Consider the following 5,672-nt stretch of genomic DNA (forward strand, 5'->3'; position numbering starts at 1 on the left):
TTGTTAAATATGTATATTTTGTTTTGCTATAAATAGCCTATCTTTTGAGCCCAGCCAATATGGCATCTGATTATGGCCTTGACATCAATCAGCAGTGCACTTCTCTGAAGGAAGTGGTGTAGTCGATGTGTAATTCATATTTTCTTTGTGGTGCATGAGTGCCTATACAGTAATTAAAGCAGGCAGCTAGTGAAATCATGGGTTATTAGGAGGAAATGCTTGTGATTAGAATAAAAGATGATTGTTGCATTAATATTTCAGATGGCAGAGTCTGTATGAAGGGAAGCTATTTCTGAAAGGACTTGGGGATTCTGCCATTTGGGTGCATGTGCTAATTCCAAACCCTGTAACTAAAAACCTACCTACATTAATCCAAATAAGCCTGACTACTTGAGATTCACTGGATGTACAGAGAAATAAATTGTAGAGCATAATAGGGAAGAGGAGAGTGAAATCAATAAATACTGAGCACTCCCATCTATATGTAAAGCAACATGCTAGTTGCTACAGGTTACAGACAGAGATATAGAATTCTCTGCCTGACCTCAGAGAGCTTGTATTAGCTGGGGAAACAAGACCATGTACGTGGTTGTATTTGAATATCACAATATAATGCTGTGTTAATTTTCTATTGCTGCTGTAACAAGTTACCACCAACATAGTGGCCTAAAACAACTCAAGTTATGATCTTACAGTTACATAGCTTTGAAGCCTCACACAGTTCTCACTAGGCTAAAATCAAGATGTCTGTAGGGCTGCGTTTCTTTTTGGAGGCTCTAGGGGAGAATTCATTCCCTTGCTTTTTCCAGTTTCCACAGGCTATCCACATTATTTTTCTAGAGTTCCCTTCTTCTAACTTCAAAGACAGCAGTATCGAATTTCTCTCTGACCTGTCTTTTATCATCTTATCTCCATCTGAAGCCAAAAATAAATGGTTATCCATTTTTAAGGGCTCATATGACATTGAGTCTACCTGGATAGTTCAAGATAATCTCTCTGCCTCAGTGTTCTGAACCTTACTCATATCTATAGAGACCCTTTTGACATGGAATGTAATCTATTCACAAGTTCTGGAAATTAGGGCATGGATATTTTGATGGTGGTGCATTATTCAGTCTACCATAAATACTGAAAGGATAACTTAAAAATAAAGTTTAAATTAAGATTTAGAGAAAGGGAGAGAGGGAGATCATTGTGAGTAAAATGCTAAGATAAAGGTTTATCACGATAAGTTCATCTTTGAAAAGTAGACTATTTGCTTCTTGATATTTTCTTCTCCTTTTGAATGAATTTTACTTCTAGAAAATCAATTACTTCAATATTTTATAAGTTATTACCATGAGTAATAACATTATTTATATTATCTCAATTTATCTTCAAAATAACACTATTAGAGACCTATTAATGTTATCCCTGTTTATTTAGATGAGGAAAAACTAGGTTAAGTAAATTGCCCCAAATCACATACCTTGTACATTCAGAAATTAGAATTCAACTTCACATAATTGACACCTGTGCCCACAAACTTAACCACCATAATCTATCCATCTTATTTTACATTTTCCTTCAAATTTCTAATATTTTGTTGGAGTATTTTTAATCAGGTTTTTATAAGAGGTACATATTTCATTTAACACTTTATATTTTGCCACTCTTATATGTTATTTTCAAATATACCTATTTCTCCTTTCAGGTTTATAATATTCTTACTAATTTTTTTCAAAATTTATTTTTCTTTTAATATCTGATCTTGAATGGTTAATTATTTTCTTCAAAAACCTATAAGGTATGAAGTTAATTTCAGAGTTAATTACGATTTGGCCAAATCTCACAAATATTAAAAGGCAGTGTTTTTATTTTAATTATTTTAAGATAGTTTATAATTGAATTTATGAAGTTTTCCCTCATGATTATTCCTGATTACTACAGAAAAATAAAAATCAAGAAAGCGAAAAGAAAATAAACAATCTTCTATCTGGAGATTAGAGATCTTAAAAGTCTGGCTAGTTGATTGAATAGCAGCTTTTAGGATTTTGGGGGGAAGAGGATGTATATTTACAAAAATAAGATCATAGTGAACCTGTTTTTAACATTTCACTTTTCTTGCAGAAATGTATGAAGGATATGTTACTATGTTAACAAAACTACCTTTTTGAGTCATCATTTTTGCTAATTGTATAGAAGGCTTTTGATGTGGATGTTATTTTTAACTAATTCTCTATAGTGAGACTATGTTTTTCCAACTTTGTATTGCTATAAACAACAAAGTAATGAACATTTATATACTTGTAGCTCTATGAATCTATGAATCTATCATCTATTCATTCTCTTCTTGTATCTATTATTATTTGTCTTTCTGTTTGATTACATCATTTGTAAGGTAACATAGTGTATTGTTAAGTTTTGGCCTCAGATTTCCTTGAATTGAATCTCTTCTCCAGCACTCAGATTTTCTGATTTCAACTCAGAAAATGTTTAAAAGATGACTTCCCCTGAAATAAGCTTCTCATTTTTTTAAAAAAACAACATTAGAGTTAAGGTGCTTTTTATTTCATGATTTTAGACATTGAATCAGAAGAGCAGTTCTAAGAATATTTCGTTTAACAGAGAAGGAAGAGATGTAATACTTTACCACATTAGAAATAATAGAAAAAGCAGTAAAATGAAAATCTAGACATAGTCTATTAATATTCAATAATCTCTCTAATTGTTCTGTTGTTTTCAACCCAGTTAGTGCCCATATTGTACCATGTGTATAATGTCATCTTATGGAGACATTTCAACTCTCTTTGTACAAGCATTAGGAAAATTTTAGTTAAAATTAAAACTGTACTTCAATTAATAAAAGCATTGCATTAATAAAGGCTGCTTGTATTAAAGAAGGGCAAAAATAACATCTGTCTTCATTTTGTTAATGCTATTAATACACTCAGCCATTGAATATAGTCCAAGTGAATATTGTCTGCTGGCTAGCTCTCCTCTCAAGAACAGATATAAAATTTCTGTAGATAGAATATGTTTTAGAGAAAACACCTATAACGCAAAGTTTATGCCATGAGTCCTACCTAGTAATCTGAATAAACATTTCTTGAATTGAACATAATTTATTGCCAAGTGGTTGGGTCTATTGTTGTGGGTGACCTGTGGACAACTTCTGGAGACAGAGTGATTCACAAACATTGGGCAGGCTGTGAATCTAAACATAGTTATGTTCATATGTAGTTCTCATTAATATCAGCATCAGCTAAAAAAATACAAAGCCTTTGTGGTTGAGTTATTCTCTAATTCAATTTTACTTAACTAACTAAACTTAAAAAAGAAAAATGCTGTGAAATGAAAGACATTTGAGGAGAGAGTATAAGCAAAGAGTATAAAAGGAAATCCCAAGTTTGTTTCCTAAATAATACAGCTGAGCCTTGAGTATAGACCTAATACTTTTCTGTGTCATCATCTTTCTTATGTTAACTTTGGACCAGTGAACTACATCTATTTTATTTCTGAGTTGTGATGTTTAATATTGAGTGTGAACTGACTGGATTGAAGGATGCAAAATATTGATCCTGGGTATTTCTGTGAGGGTGTGGCCAAAGGAGGTTAACGTTTGAGTCAGTGGACTGGGAAACGCAGACCCACCGTCAATCTTGGTGGGTACCATCTAATAAATCAGCTGTCAGTGTGGCCAGAATAAAAGCTGACCGTGGAAAGATTAGACTAATTTTTCTGGCCTCCATCTTTCCCCCATGCTGAATGCTTCCTGCACTCTAACATTGGACTTGAAGTTCTTCAGTTTTTGGACTCTTGAACCTACAGCAGTGGTTTGCCAGGGGCTCTTGGGCCTTTGGCCACGGACTGAAGGCTGCACTGTCGGCTTCCCATCTTTTCTGGTTTTGGGAATCAGACTGGCTTCCTTGCTCCTCAGCTGGTAGACAGCCTATTGTAGGACTTCACTTTGTGATTCTGTGAATCAATACTCCTTAGTAAACTTCCTTTCATATATACATTTATCCTGTTAGTCCTGTCCCTCTAGAGAACCCTGATTAATACAGATTTTGGTGCCAGGATTGGTTCTAGAGGAAGAGAATTTTGAGAATGTAGATTTTTAGTTGTTTGGGGGTTTCTGGAGTTGGTTGCTTAATATGATTAGACCCCAAAAGGCTAAGGACTCTACTTCTAATAGTGTGGAGAACACTGATAGGTTTTGGGGTGAACTGGTTAGAGAGTTATGCAAAATAAATGCATTTGATACTCCTGATTCACCGCTCTCGAGAGGCAAGGAGTTTAGCGACTATACATACCTTTGACCATATGCAGAGAACCAAGGAATATAATGAAGTTGTTTGGTTGCTCCTAAGTTCAGTGGACAAAGGGAAGAAAGAAAATGATGAACTTAGAGATTCTGTCTCTCAGTTCCCGAAGCACATACTGAGCCTCAAATCTTCTAAGACTGCCCTGAGTAAGAATCTTATCTCCTGTGGAGAAGGGGCTGAAATTATGGAAAATCAGACACAAGCTCTTATTGTGCAAGTGGCTGACCTGCAACAAAAGATGTATGTATAGCTTCGCCAGGCGTCCACTGTTAAAGTGAGACCATTGATCGGAAAAGAATGGGATCCTGCAACTTGGAGTGGGGCCCTGTGAGAGGACCCTGATGAGGCTGGGGGCACCGAGGTCCTAAATTCTGATGAGCCTTTTTTTTTTTTTTTTGCCAGAGGAAACAGCCTCCCCACCGCAAGTGGTAGAACATCCCCTTCATCACCCATGCTGCCATCAGCTTTCCCATATTTGTCTGAAGAGATTAACCATGCACTGCCTAGGGCAACAATGATTGCCTCCTCTGAGGCACTTGACAGGCAAGATAATGCTAATTCTCCTCAGGAACCACCCCCAACACCTCTGTCTGCTTCTAGACCTACAACTAGACTCAAGTCCCAGCAGGCTCCTAGAGGTGAGGCTCAGAGTGTGTCCCACAAGGAGATGCACTATACTCCGAAAGAACTGCTTGAGTTTACTAACTTATATAAGCAGAAATCTGGAGGGAAGGCACTGGAATGGATATTTAGGATATGGGATAATGGTGGAAGGAACATAAAGTTGGATCAGGCTGAATTTATTGATACGGCCCCACTAAGTAAGGACTCTGCATTTAATGTTGCAGTTTGGGGAGTTAGAAAAGGTTATAATAGTTTATTTGCTTGGTTAACTCGAATATGGATTAAAAGCTCACTTCACTGTGAGTGAGCTGGAAATGCCTGACCTCTATTGGTTTAAAGCAGAGGAGGGCATCCAAAGGCTTACAGAGATTTGGATGCTGGAGTGGATTATTTAATTTAGACCTACTCATCCCAGCTGGGAGGGTCCAGAAGACATACCCTTCACCAATACCTTATGAAATAGATTTGAGAGGGCAGCATCTGCATCCTTGAAGAGCTGTGTGATGACTCTTTTCTGTATGCCATTTCTTACAGTGGGAACTGTAGTCACTCAACTACAAAATTTAAATGTAAGGGGAATAATTGGATCCCAAAGTGTCAGGGGCCAAGTGGTGGCACTCAACCCTCAAAGGCAAAGTGGACATAGCTACCATAATGGACAACAGAGGCAAAGCAGTAATCAGAATAGTCTGACTCAGGTACAGCTCTGTCTTTGGTTAATTAATAATGTTGTTTCTAGAA

Source organism: Chlorocebus sabaeus, chromosome 27 (genome assembly GCF_047675955.1).
Source record: "Chlorocebus sabaeus isolate Y175 chromosome 27, mChlSab1.0.hap1, whole genome shotgun sequence".
NCBI lineage: Eukaryota > Metazoa > Chordata > Mammalia > Primates > Cercopithecidae > Chlorocebus > Chlorocebus sabaeus.